We start from the raw sequence: 14,935 nt of genomic DNA on the forward strand, positions 1-14,935 counted from the left end.
GGCCAACCAGTCAGTGTGATGGGACCTAGGACTTCAGAGGAGAATAAAACGGAACTTCCTGCATCGCTGACATGCACAGGGATTCGGAAGAGAGGAGCGAATTCCTCAGCACACGGTGGGAGAAGGCCCTTTAGTGATTGATCTTCCCTTCTCCCTCCCCTCCTCAGAGCCAAGGGCACAGCGAAGCCAGGTCACCGCGGGGCCCTGAGAGGAGGAAGCTGGCTCAGCACGCTGGTCTTGCTGTGGATGGGAAGGTAGGACATCCAAACTGCTCGTGGCAGGTGGTTGGGACATGTACCTCCCGATGCCTCCAGTCAGAACGGCCTCCTGCCTCAAAAGGTTCCCGCTACCCTCGTCCTGGCCACTGCAATCCCCGGTGAGAAGAGCAGAAAACCATGCTTTGGCATGAGACAGACCGAATGTGAACCCTGCTCTGGCAGCCACGAGCTGTCTGATTTTGAGCCAGCTGCTGATCTTCTCTGGGCTCCACCTTCTCTGTAAAACGAGACCTATTTTCACATCTACACGGCAGGAGAGCGGTGAAGAGTAAATAAAAGTAAACACTCATCAACATCATGGGCACGAAGTACACACTCAACGAACGGGTGGTTTCTGCCTCCCCTGGGGAGCTGCGATTCGAGGTCCCCTGGAAAAGACCCCAAATACTCTTTGTTTTTCATTTTTTTAAGTTTTTCAGAAAGGAAGCCCATAGAGCTTTTTATTTATTTTTTAAAAATATATTTTATTGACTTTTTACAGAGAGGAAGGGAGAGAGATAGAGAGCTTGAAACGTCGATGAGAGAGAAACATCCACCAGCTGCCTCCTGCACACCCCCCACCGGGGATGTGCCCGCAACCAAGGTACATGCCCTGGACCGGAATCAAACCCGGGACCCTTCAGTCTGCAGACCAACGCTCTATCCACTGAGCCAAACCGGTTTCGGCGCCAAATACTCTTACCTTAGTAATAACACAGGGTCATGATGACGCCCATGTGGCAAATGAGGACGTTAAATAGGTTCCTCTGTAAAAACAAATGGCCAAACTAGAATTTGCTCCCAGTTTTATCTGACGCCCATGTGGGTGACAGATGCTACACACTGTTGCCTCTGAAGCAGTTTCGTCTCTTTATCATTTTCTCTGCTGGCTTTGTCTTCTGATTCAGGAAATGTTTCCCCTGCCATTTTAATCCTTATTTTCCCCCTGCGATTCCCAGTTGGCTGAACACATGGTTAGGACTTGTTCTTGCTTCAAGAATAGTGTCTTTGTTTTTAGAGCAAAACATGCACAACATAAAATTGTGTTTCCCCCCCCCCCTAAAATACAGAAGAGTTTGCACTGAAACATAAGGCTCTCTCCCAAGCCCCACTTCTCCCTGCCTGGAAGCAGCTGCGGTTAGGTGCTTGTGGATCCTTCCAGAAAGAATCTTTGCATGGATAATGAGGACTCAGCTTTCCAGTGGGAATGGAGTCCTTTTCCTGGATCAGGCAAATGGAAAATGAGTGTCAGTGATACTGCAAATCAGTCACCTTCTGGGGGGAAGAGGGTCAGATGAGCCTGAATAAATACTTAAGATGAAGGATGATCAAACACCAATCAGTCTGGGATCAGAACTTCCAAGTCTGGGCTTCTGGACCCATGTCTCTCATGGAAAGATGCTCTTGCAACTAGATTCTGTATTTTAAAAAAAATATTGTGTGCTATCTAAAAATATTGTCCTGAGGAATCTTTACATACAGAGTAATAAACGGAGAAATATGGAACCTAGGAGTTATCATAAATTAATGATGTTCTCACAAAGGAGACTTAATAAATCAAACATACCACCCTAACCGGTTTGGCTCAGTGGATAGAGCATCAGCCTGAGGACTGAAAGGTCCCAGGTTCGATTCAGGTCAAGGGCATGTACCTTGGTTGCGTGGTCTTAGGAGACCCCTGTGAAAGGGGTCGAGACCCACAGGTTGAGAACCGCTGCTGTAGAGCCTAAGACCATTGTAAAACACAGTTACTTACATTACAATTCATTAACAGCAGCAAAATGACAGTTACGAAGTAACAACAAAAGCAATCTTATGGTTGGGGGTCACCACAACGTGAGGAACTGTGTTAAAGGGTTGCGGCGTTAGGAAGGCTGAGAACCACTGCTCTAGAGGATGTCAGTGGCCATCTTAGGAGAACCCTCACGCAACCCATGGAGAGGTCCATGCAGTGAGCAATGAAGCCTTCCTGCCACCAGCCAGTGCAGACGGAGGCCTCCCGCCCACACCCACGGGAGTGTCCCCGGGAGGCAGAATCACACCCCTTCCCACTGAGAACCAGGACTGTGAACGGTCTGGGGGTCCATGTGGCAGGAACCCTACCTGCCCCCCCCCCCCCCGGAGGTCACCTAGCAGAAAGGCATGAGGGCCGCAGACCTACCCCAGCAAGGCCTTGAATTTGCCAGCAACATGAGTGAGTTGGGAAGCAGATTTTTCCCACAGGGTCTCGGGGTGGGAACTCAGCCTGGCTGGGACCTGAGTTTTGGTCTTGATCCGGAAGATATAGTAAATGGTGTGGTTACAGCTGCAGAGTGTGTGGGGGTTGTTAGGCGGTGGCAGAGACCTCGGGCTCCGTGAGACCTGTCTATGTTGCTATAATAATTTCCTCCGCTCCTTTTCCCCCTGAAGCCACCTGAAATAGGTTTCTGTTATTTGCAACTCTAATGTCCTAAGTAAGACATGACCTCACAGGCCCATTGAATGGCACAATTGTATCGATCTGTATGTTTCGCTGTATGTGAATTCCACCTCAATTAAAAATAAAACAGGAAACAATTTCCGCACAGGGTTACAACACACTTATGGTTCTGCGTTAGTCAGGGATCTTTTGGATTCAAGCGATGGAAACTCCAACCGGGGTAAGTATTATACAAAAGGAATGTATAGGCCCATAGAAACATCTAGGTAAGGTCTGTGCTCTAGTTCTCTATTGCTCGATTTTCTCTTCCTTCCTTCCTTCCTTCCTTCCTTCCTTCCTTCCTTCCTTCCTTCCTTCCTTCCTTCCTTCCTTCCTTTTTTCCTCCCTTCCTTCCTTCCATTCAACTCACTGGATGCAGAGTGGTGAATGCAGACTGGTGAATGGCTGAAGAGAGGCCCAGATATGAAATGCTCTCACTAACAGCGTTGCTTTGTGACCATGGATACAGGCAAGTTTCAGGGCAGTTGGTGTCAGCTTGTCAACACTTGGTTGGTGATTGTGAGATTGAAGATTTGCATCTTGTCCCAGTGAGACCCCCTGGGGGCTCTGCCTTTGGGTTAGTTCCATGCTGAGAACATCCTCCGGGATCAGCAGAAGCCATGCCTAGGCTGCATCTCGGGCACCGTGATTCCAAAGTGTCCGCTCCCACGGTGGTGGGTCCTGATCTAAAACGTCCGGCCATTCAGCTCTGCAGAAAGGGGACACGTGCTGCCCGCAGCTGGCCTCTCCAGACCCTTCGTTGTGATGCAGACTCTGGCACCTTCTAAATATGACCTTACTTGAATGCGCTTGCTATATCTTAGCCTTTTCTGCAACACTGTCATGTTGGGTCCCCTCAGGTTTCTTTAGGAATCAAAGCCTCTCTACCTGCCACCCTCACTTCCAGGGGGAGCAACTGGTTCTATGGTAGCCCAGTGTCTGGCACAAAATATGCCTTCGTTGTAAATATTTGTTGAATGGTCCAGGCTAGAGCTGATGAGGAGTGAAGAGTGAGGACAGGGGTCCTACAATCCAGCTCCTTCTGCTCTCTCCTGAGCACACAGACTGCTCATCAACAGCTGCTCAGTAAACACTTCACAAATCTATACCAATAAAAGGGTGGCATGCTAATTAGACCGGGAGCGCTTCTGGACGTCCTTCTGGGAAAAGCCAGGATGGCAGGGCCAAGGCAGAGGTGGTTAGGGGCAATCAGGCCAGGAAGGAAGGGCAGTTGGTGATCAGGCCGGTGGGGGGGTGGGGATATTTGGGGGCCGATCAGGTTGTCAAGGGGGGTCAGTTGGGGGTAAGCAGGCTGGCAGGCAGAGTGGTTAGGGATGATCGGGGAGGCAGGCAGGTGAGCGGTTAGGAGCCAGCATTCCCAGATTGCTAGAGGGATGTCCGACTGCCAGTCTAGGCCTAATCCCTGTGGGGTCCTAGATTGGAGAGGGTGCAGCCCAGGCAGAGGGACACACTCTCCTGCTGCCCCCTGCCCCCTGCCCCCGTGCATGAATTTCATGCATAGGGCCACTAGTGAGTAAATAAATGAAAGGAAAAATAGGTGTTCTATTTACGTGGACTTGCCACAGAGTGAAAGAAAGGAAGGTCAGTGAGCTGGCACCATCAAGCGTGTTCTTCCTCCGGGCCTCCCGGACACACCTTTCTAAGGACCATTTCTCATGATCTTTTTAGAGAAGTTGTCCTGAAGTGAGAGCGTTCAACTGATTTTATTCTTGCAGACATTTCACCCAGGCGCCTTCGTCACCATCGCCCCCAGCGGCTCTCTGGCCTTTTTTGAACTGCCAAGAATGGTTTAAAAGCAGATTTTTTTGGTACTATTGAATAGTTGGTTTTTGTCAATCCTGCCTCTTTTAAAGTTGCACTTTCCAAAAATAGCCCATAAATTTGCTTCCCTCTAAAAACCTCTAAAGAGAAGAATTCTCTACACACACACACACACACACACACACACATATGTGTGTGTGTGTGTGTGTGTGTGTGTGTCTGTGTCTTTTGAAGTCCTGGATCTAGAGATATCTTAAAGTGCGAACATTTCTTTTTCTTTAAAAACAAAAAAATAATATATGCTTTTTTAAAAAATTTTGATTTTAGAGAGGAAGGGAGAGGGAGAGAGCGATAGAAACATCAATGATGAGAGAGAATCATAGACCGGCTGCCTCCTGCATGCCCCCTTCTGGGGATCAAGCCCGCAACCCAGGCATGTGCCCTTGATTGAAATCGAACCCAGGACCCTTCAGTCCACAGGCCGACACTCTATCCACTGAGCCAAACCAGCAGGGCCATTTCTTAAACTTCTCTCTATTTCTCTCCCTTAAACACCACTAGCACCTCAAATATGTGTAAGATCTCTCTTGGGTCCCATGTTATTTTTATTCAGTAGTCAAGAAACACCTTTTGTGCTTGAGATAGGCTTTAACAGAAGGGTCTATGAATAAGTACTCATTTAAATTTTTCTGCGTATTAATAAAAATGAACTCGATGGTTCACTGAAACCATTGGAAGGAAAAAAAAAAAAAAAGTGAAATTGCCCTTGGCTTTAGTACTTAAAAAATGAGCACCAGGTTTCTTAACCTGGCCCCTTCAAGGGGTTATACAGATAGCATCTATAATAATAAAGGTAGTAAAAATCAAAAAATGAACTAAGCCAGTGTGCCTCAGGCTTTGAGCATCAACCCGTGAACCAGGAGGTCAAGGTTCAATTCCCAGTCAAGGTACATGCATAGGTTGTGGGCTCGATTCCCAGTAGGGGGAGTGCCGGAGCCAGCCAATCAATGATTCTCTCTCATCATTGATGTTTCTCTCTCTCTCTCTTCGTCTCCCTAAAGTCAATAAAGACATATTTAAAGAAATAAAAAAGAACAAAGCAAAAAAAAAAAAAAGTTTATCTTGGGCAAAGAAATGTAAATTTTGGAAATGGGTTTGCCTGCTTTCTGGTAACTTTCTCACCATACATTTGTAGTCAAGAATGAAGCCTCTTTTGGAGAAACTGCTCTGAAGGTTTAGGGACCCATAGTTTTCTCACCCAAAAATTTTGCTTCTGTTGTATTTCCTGTGAGATAACAGCCTTACTTTTCATATCTAACCACACCTTTTCTGGGTCACGTTAATAACAAAGCATTTTTGGTTTTCAAGTATGTTTTTGGGGACTCTTTCACATGTAACTAGCAACCCACCCCCATCCCTCCCCCAAAGTAATTTATTGGCTCACCTCAAGTAGTTGGCTTCAGGCATAGCTTGATCCAGGAGCTCAAACATCATCAAGGCACACTCCCTTTTCCTTAAATAGGCCTTCTCTCATGGAGATCGTAATGATGACTGAGAGCCCAGACTTTCATTTTACCAGCTTAGCATCCTCAGGCGGGAGAGCATCTTTCCAAACCTCTTTGGCGGAAAAGGCTCAAGGAGGAATTTTTGAATGGCTCATGGGCCCAATTCTAAACCATCCATCATGTCAAGGGCATGGAATTCTCCGGGAGGTGGGTATGATCAAACCCACCCAAACTACACCGGGCAGGTTCTCCCACAGAGAAGAAGAATGCTGCTTCCAGAAGAGGGAAGGGATGTCAGGCCGACAAACAACACGCATTCCCCACACAAAGCCTTTCAGAGCGACGCAGTGGGGCAGAGAGGCAGCGGGAAGGCAGAAGTCAGGGATGGGACACCAACGGGACACACTCTTTTTTTTTTTTTTTGTCTTTTTTCTTTTCCCAATTTCCTCCTTTCCTCTTTCCTTCATCTCTTGCTGGAAACAGCAGCAGCAGCAGCAGGAGCTGTGACTGTAGACTTTCAACACCGCCTAGGAGGATTTTAATAGGGATACGACCAACGGAGGCTGGCCAGGCTTGCTGGGGACGCAATTTCGAGGGAGGGCTGAGTGAGGAGAAGGAGGGAGTTTGCCAGGTTACGTAGGAGAAGTGAAGGCAGCTCGGGTAAAGGAGATAGATGGCACCAGACTGCGGCGTCCTGGCAGGGAAGGCACATTTCATTCCACACAGGAACGGCCCCTGTGGCTGGGGCAGAGGCTGTGTGCGGGGGAGGGGGCTGGTGCTGAGAGAGCCGCAGAGCGGAACCTCGGGCCAGACTGCATAATGCCTTGCGCTTCGTGCCAAAAGGTTTGGACTTTGATCTGATCCCGAGGTGTTGGGGAACGGGGCAGGTCTTTAATCCTAGAGATCATTTTTAAAAATATTTTTATGATGCTATCTCTGACAGTTGAGGGGAAGGGGATTGGGCAAGGCTGCTGCTGGCAAGGGGCCCAGTGAGGAGGCAAAGGTGGGAGTCCCAGCAAGGAGTGGCAAGGACCCCTGAGGCAGTGGGAGAAGGGAGGGTGGGATGGTGGCAGGAGTGCGGGCAGCACCCAAGGGATTTGGTCCTGCCGCTGCTCCGGGAAGAACTGATCAGCAGAGGATGTGTATGGAGACAAGCGTTTGAAGCAAGGAGCTACTGCCCTCCCCTGGCAACTAATTAACACAGTGAATCATCCGTTAGGAGACGGGAAAGTGCACTGTATTCTCAGAACAGAGGATGCCTGGTGCCGGGAAACATGGCAGGAGGTACTCGTTGCATAAGGTGTAGCTTTTCATTCCCCTGACTGCCCAACAATGCTGATTAGGCTCCCGGTCTGTGCCCAAACCTGGGCTACATGCGGGGGCAAGACTGGAAAGGGAAACAGGCATGTGGCCGAAACAGGTCTGGCTCAGTGGATAGAGTCCCAGGTTCGATTCCAGTCAAGGGCATGTACCTTGGTTGTGGGCACATCCCCAGTGAGGTGTGTGCAGGAGGCAGCTGATCGATGTTTCTAACTCTCTATCCCTCTCCCTTCCTTTCTGTAAAAAATCAATAAAACATATTTTAAAAGAAAGAAAGAAAGAAAGAAAGAAAGGAAGGAAGGAAGGAAGGAAGGAAGGAAGGAAGGAAGGAAGGAAGAAAGAAAGAAAGAAAGAAAGAAAGAAAGAAAGAAAGAAAGAAAGAAAGAAAGAAACAGGCATGTGTACGAGGGGAATGGACAACAAACGAATGTCATTTCGTGGACATGTACAGTGTGGAGTGGATGGAGGCCATGGATTCTGGGTGCGATGAAAAGCAAGGCACAGAGTCGGACCTGCATTTCCACCACGTGCCCACCACCCAGATGTCATTGCTGACGTGTACACAGAAGGAACTGTTTGGCATTGAAACGGGGACTCAGAACCGTTGGACCTTGAAATTGGGACTCAGACATTTTTTGTTATTATATGTTTATTTCTAGTCTGCAGAGGTAAGATTTTTTTTAAAGGAGGAGGGAAGGTAGGGGAGGATGGGGGTAAGGGGTATAAAAATAAAAAAATAAAAACTATTTTTAAAGGAAAGAAATGGGGGCGGGGAATAGATACAGAGGCAAAGAAACATTGAACAGACTGTCAAACTACAGAGGCTGGGGAGGTTGTGGGTGGGGGGCTCTGTAAGAGATCAACTGAAGGACTTGTTTGCATGCATATAAGCATAACCAATGGATACAAGACACGGGCGGAGGGGCAGGTGAGGGCATGTACTGGGTAGTAGGGAAGGCGGGGGGGGGGGTCATGGGGGGGGAAGGAGACATATGTACCACTATTTGTAAGACTTCAAACAATTAAAAAAAAAAAAAAGGCACCGGGAGCCAAGAACTACCCACCCTCACCCCCACAAGGTGGGAGGTCGAGATGAGGCTGGGTTCCGAGTGGGACTGTTCACCTCCCCCTCCTCTGGGGAGGGCATGTTCTAGCCCAGCAGATGTTCAAACAACGCAAACTGTGTTACGGTACTAACCTTCATTTTGACTTCACAAATTACTCTTCCTCCCAAGTATCTTGCAGGTGTTTTGCTTTTTAAAGCTGGTGTCTTTTTTTTTTAATCCTCACCTGAGGATATTTTTCCATTGATTTTTAGAGAGAGTAGAAGAGAGCAGGAAAGACAGAGAGAAATATTGACATGAGGGAAACACACAGGGTCCAGGCTGGGGAGAAGCTTGCAACCGAGGAACGTGCCCTTGACCAGAATCGAGCCTGGGACCCTTTGGTCCACAGGCAGACACTGTATCCACAGAGCCAAACCTCCTCGGGCTTATTTTACTTTTTATTTTTTAAAATAACTTTTAAAATGTTTTTATTGATTTCAGAGAGAGGATAGGAGAGGGATAAAGGGGGATAAAAACATCAATGATGAGAGAGAATAATTGATCAGCTGCCTTCTGAATGCCCCCAACCTGGGCATGTGCCCTGACTAGGAATAAAATATGACCACCTTGTTCATGGGTTGTCACTCAATCACTGAGTCACACCAACTCGGCATCTTTCTTTCTTTCTTTTAAAATATATTTTATTGATTTTTTACAGAGAGGAAGGGAGAGGGATAGAGAGCTAGAAACATCGATGAGGGAGAAACATCAACCAGCTGCCTCCTGCACATCCCCTACTGGGAATGTGCCCACAACCAAGGTACATGCCCTTGACCAGAATCGAACCTGGGACCCTTTAGTCCGCAGGCAGACGCTCTATCTACTGAGCCAAACCGGTTTCAGCTTTCTTTCCTCTCTCTCTCTCTCTCTCTCTCTCTCTCTCTCTCTCTCTCTCTCTCTCTCTCTCTCTCTCTCTCTCTCTCTCCCTTCCTTCCTTCTTCCTTTCCTTTCCTTTCCTTTCCTTTATTTTCTTTTCTTCCTTCCTTTCTTTCTTTCTTTCCTCCTCCTCCTCCTCCTCCTCCTCCTCCTCCTCCTCCTCCTCCTTCTTCTTCTTCTGTAGAGAAGCAAGCAAGAATGTATTGACTACAGCAAAACTATTAATATATATACTTAGGACAGTGAAACAAGGAAGGGCATAGAAGAAAAACCAGGAGAGCCTAGGCTGGCTGTGTTGGCTCACTGGAAAGTCAGAGAAAGGGGGGCCTTGGAGACAGGTTCAGGGGGTTAACCAGAGACTAGCTACCACTGCCCATTGCTGCCCTGGTTGCAAGTCTCATGGGGTCCCTACATGCCTGTGGGGGAAGAAGGAGAAGGGAATGGCACCAGCATCCTCCCTGGAGGGAGAGTGCCTCTTTAATTTTTTTGTTTTTATTTTAAATATATTTTTATTGATATCAGAGAGGAAGGGAGAAAGAGAGAGAGAGAGAGAGAGAGAGAGAGAGAGAGAGAGAGATCAATGATAAGAGAGAATCATTGATTGACTGCCTGCTGCATGCCCCCCTCCAACACCCCCTTCGCCTCCCCAGGGATTGAGCCTGGAACCCAGGCACCTGCCCTGACCTGAATCGAACCATGACCTCCTGGTTCATAGGTTAATGATCAAACACTGAGCCACGCCCATCCGGCATCTCTTCCATTTTAAATGCACTCTGAGGAACAACACTGGCTGTACTTAACCTCGAGGCTTTATGACTGTAACTCATTTGGTATTTTAAAATGAACGCTGTGAGTCTTCACATCTGCTGATTGATGTATGCGAGGTCCCAGGGTAGATAGTTACAACAAAGGCTAAGGCTCCACTGGGTCAGGATTTCCTAGGTCCGACCACTTTGTGGACCCCTCCCACACTGGTATTTGGTGTGGCCACGTGATTTGCTCTGACCAATGGGACATTGGAAGACATAATGCAAGCAGAGAATTAAAAAGTGCTTGAGCTCTGTGCTTGCCTGCTCTTCCTCCAGAAAGTGACCTGTGAGGAAGCCTGAGCTAGCCTCGCCTATCTACATTAATCTACACTAATGAAAGAGTTACATGCTAATTGACCATACCTTCGAGATGCCCACCAGCCAATCAGGAGTGAGTATTCAAATTAACCCAACAAAGATGGTGGGTTAATTTGCATATGCAGGCACTGAGCAGCCAGGAGTGTCCTGCGCCACCCCAGCCGCTCCAGGCCTCTGGGCAGCATGGGAAAGTGGAAAGGCAGCTGTGGCCTGAGCCAAGGCAGTGCCAGAAGCCTGGGGAAGGAAGGCCCATTCTTGCATGAAGCTTCAGGCATCGGGCTCTAGTTAGAGGATAAGGAACAGAGATGGGATCCCAGCAGAGTCTCCTAGCCAATCTACAAACTGACTGTCACCACGTGAGTGACCCTAGACAAAATCAGAAGAAAACTCATCTAGCTGAGCTCAGCCCAAAGTACACCACCAAGGAAATTTTGAACAAACTAAAGGATTGTTGTTTTAAACACCTAACATTTAGAGCATTATTTTTTTATTTTATGGAGCAAAAGATCACTGACATGGCACAATCTTCAAACAGCCTAATTATTTTTTGCTTTGAAACAAGGAAACTTAGAGGCAGCAAAGATAAATGGCTCTTCTACAATCTCACCCTAGTGTGGGGGTAGATCCGAATTCTTACTTGCACCCTAGACTATAGGCCACTTCATCTCTGCCGCCTCCAGTATTTCTTAGAAATATCCAAACCTTGCCAACACCAGTTTGGCTCAGTGGATAGAGCATCGGTCTGAGGACTGAAAGGTCCCAGGTTTGATTCCGGTCAAGGGCATGTACATTGGTTGCGGGTACATCCCCAGAAGGGGGTGTGCAGGAGGCAGCTGGTCGATGTATCTCTCTCATCCATGATCAATGTTTCTAGCTCTCTATCCCTCTCCCTTCTTCTGTGAAAAATCAATAAAACATATTAAAAAAAAAAGATTAATCAAGTCCCCCAACATTGGAGTTCTCTTAGCTAAGAACCAAGATTACATATAAATGTATAAATAGAACTCAACTGATCATTTTCAAAATAGCCGCATAACTTCATAATCAAACCTCATAACCTTCTGGGAAGTATATTATTTTCTCTATCATTACAAACAAAAACCAGCTCAGAGGCAATATAAGACCATTTTACAAAATTCGTTGAAAGGAAGTCAGTGTGGCTCTCTTTCTCTCTCTTTTTTTTTTTATTCTCTGTGCTTACGGAAGAACTGTGTTTTTCCAGTTCTCTGAAATATGAGAGCAATAACTAAATTTAAAGTAGTGTAATATAACACATATGTTTCTGAATCTCTACAGATAGAGAATAATTTGTTCTCCAGAACTTAAAAGAAACTCACATTTCTTTAATGTTTTCTGTACTTTTTTTTTTTTTAGAATCCCTTTCAACTTTTTTTTTTTTAATAACGAAGACTTGAAGATGTTAAGTTACTTGCCCAAGGCTACAGATTATAAATCATAGAGATGGAATCAAAAACTTTTCTTTGTGATGCCAAGCCCCATTTAACCGGCCTAACTAAAAGAGTAACTATTGTGCAAGTAACACATGTTCATAAGACCCAAACTATACAGAAACATACAGACTCAAAAGCTCCCCCTCCCTCCTTGTAGCAGGCTATGATGTCAGCTTATTTACCTGCCATTCACCCTCCGCGTTTTACTTCCTTACAGAACCGGGATTTTATGCATCTGGGGAGGTGGGCACTGGCCTAGCCTGGAAGTGAGGTCCTGATTGGTCGATCTTTACGTCAATTACAGAGGTTTGGACAAGGACCTGCGACACGTGGAACACACAGGGGAAGCGAGCTGGAGCATTTGTGCTTCAGGGGAGAGAATGCTTGTGGATGGCGTGAGAATGTCCCTCAGAGCTCAGCTGCAGGAAGCACAGCGGACTGGTGGCGGCTGCAGTGCTTGAGCCTCTGAGGCCATCTTCCCAGGGGCTGCTGGGAGCAGCAAGGGTGTGTGGCTAACCCACTCAGGCAGACTGGTTTCTGACAGGTGGCTTTGGCCTTCTCTGCCGGGGAAACTAAGTTTGGATGTTTCTCCTAAAACTACAACCTCTATCCCCCTTGAGAGAAGCTGCCTGACCACCAAGCCCACGCACTGAGAAGGGCAAAGCAGAAAGGTGGAAAGAACCCGGGTCCCCCATGATGCCCTGAGCTGCTGGGTAAGTCACCCCCAGGGTCCTTCTCCCCATGGGCTTGTTGTATCTATAATAATAAAAGCATAATATGCTAATTAGACCGGACCTCCTTCCAGATGACCTCTGGATGAAGCCCGGGCTGTGCGGGAAGCCAGGGTCCGGGTGCCAGAGGGAAGTGGTGCTGGGAGCTGGGGAAGGAAGGCCTACTCCTGCATGAATTTCGTGCATCGGGCCTCTAGAAAGATAATAAATGTCCTACTGTGTGAGCCTCTCAGTGGGGGTTTTCTTGACTTGCAATGGGAAGCATTGCCACTGATACAATCCTTCTCCCATCTCATATCCCATGAGAAACTTCTTTATTTTAAATATCTTTTATTGATTTTTTTTTTTACAGAGAGGAAAGGAGAGGGACAGAGAGCTAGAAACATCGATGAGAGAGAATCATCAATCAGCTGCCTCTCGCACACCTCCCACTGGGGACATGCCCGCAACCCAGGTACATTCCCTTGAAGGGAATCGAACCTGGGACCCTTCAGTTCGCAGGCCGACGCTCTATCCACTGAGCCAAACCGATTTTGGCGAGAAACTTCTGATAACATGTTACTGTGAACTCCGCAGGGCCACACTTAATTCAGGAGGAATACTCACCAAAGGCAGTCTGAGCAAATGAATCAGCCTTAGGAACAAGAGAGGGCGGATGTTTGGTAGGAGTTACCTGGGACTGTGTGTGCTTTGAGAAGGGAAGTATTCCGGACTATTCCAGCCACTTGCGCCTGATCTTGTTCTCCCCTCCTTGCTCCTCTACTCGGCCCCCTAGCCTCCTTCTCTGGCTTCAGGTGCGCCAGGTTCTGGGGACCACGAGGGAGGCGGGAAGGGGGTTGGCTTCGCGACAAGAATCATCCTGCAGTCCCAGCTGGTGTGGCTCAGTGGATGGCATCCTTCTCTCCCCAGTGTACCCAAAGGTTGCAGGTAGTGGCTGGATCCCCAAGGAGGGGGCATGCAGGACGCAGCCCATCAGTGTTTTGCTCTCACATTGATGTTTCTCTCTCCCTCTCCCTTCCTCTCTCTCTAAAATTCAATTAAAAATATATTTTTTAAAATAATAATAAACCGCAGCCCTAACCTGTTTGGCTCAGTGGATAGAGCGTCAGCCTGCAGACTGAAAGGTCCCAGGTTCAATTCCGGTCAAGGGCATGTACCTTGGTTGTGGGCACATCCCCAGTAGGAGGTGTGCAAGAGGCAGCTGATCGATGTTTATCTCTCATTGATGTTTCTAACTCTCTATCTCTCTCCCTTCCTCTTTGTAAAAAAATCAATAAAATTAATTTTTTTAAAAAACACAAAAAAAAAATACAACTCTTCCTTTCTTGCCAGGCATGGGGCCCTGCCCTGTATTCCTACAGGCCCCGCCCCCAAACCTCAGCCCCGCCCACCTCCTAGCTCTAGGCACCACCCTCCTGCCTCTATCCACTCTCCGCCCACTCTCTCCCAGCCTGGATCAGACCTTTGGCCCCGTCTGCCTCCCAGGTCAAGGGGTTGCTTTGAGTCTGTAAACAAACAGAAAAAGCAAAACAGAACAACCAGCAAGTGTTCCTTCTTCCTCAGGTGCCTATTGCTGGACCCAAACAGCCAATGTGGGTCACCTGGCGGGATCCGCCACCTCACCTGGGAGAGAGGAGCCCTCCTCAGATGCTCAGCCCATCTCCAAGGCACCAAGTGGAAGATTGAGTTCTGCGCCCTGTTGCTCCCGCACAGGAACTGCCTCTGGCCAGAACCGCAGTTCCTCCCGGTGCCAGGACGCTTCCCACGTTCAGCCAGCTGACTTCAGCCTATCTGTGGGCCTCACTGGGGATGCATTTGGTCTGGGTGGGAAGATAAAAGCGGCGTGGCTTCTTCTGAGCTGTGTTGTAGGCCAGCCTGCCTATTATAGCAAACATTAAAATAGTACCCAACCACACAACACATTAAATATACTTTCTGGGCTTGGGCTGTAGATGTTATTAGAACAAGATGGAGGAAAGCGAGTCTACTCTTCCAAAGTTTATATATATATATAAAAGAGGGAGATACAAATATATGTGTGTGTTTACGTACAATGGAAGAATACGCCATTAAAAAAATAAAAATAAATAAAAAATAAACAGGGGAAGAGAAGAAACTGACTGGGAAGGACAGAAATAAAAGCTAGACTTCGTTGACCATAGCTTGTTTTGTAGGTAGAAGGAACCATGTGGTTATGAAAAATAAAATAAATAAAAAGCAATTTCTAGCGGTAAAAGCAAAAGGACAAGAAGTTAGCTGTGGATCCAATTGTCAGCGTAGTCACATTGTGGATAACAGCGTTCTTCAGGCACTATTGGAGGA

At 47.4% G+C, this 14,935-nt stretch overlaps 1 long non-coding RNA gene across 1 annotated transcript; it reads right to left on the reverse strand.

Annotated features, from left to right (window-relative positions):
• Nucleotides 1-4,258: 4,258 nt before the first annotated feature.
• On the reverse strand, nt 4,259-6,419 carry LOC118730710. The gene is made up of 2 exons (XR_004991589.2): nt 5,942-6,419; nt 4,259-4,414 (listed from the first exon to the last, which is right to left on the reverse strand). It is a non-coding gene; the product is annotated as an uncharacterized LOC118730710 (long non-coding RNA).
• Between the last annotated feature and the right edge of the window lie 8,516 nt (nt 6,420-14,935).

This window comes from Pipistrellus kuhlii, unplaced genomic scaffold, assembly GCF_014108245.1.
Source record: "Pipistrellus kuhlii isolate mPipKuh1 unplaced genomic scaffold, mPipKuh1.p scaffold_m20_p_3, whole genome shotgun sequence".
NCBI classification, from domain to species: Eukaryota; Metazoa; Chordata; class Mammalia; order Chiroptera; family Vespertilionidae; genus Pipistrellus; species Pipistrellus kuhlii.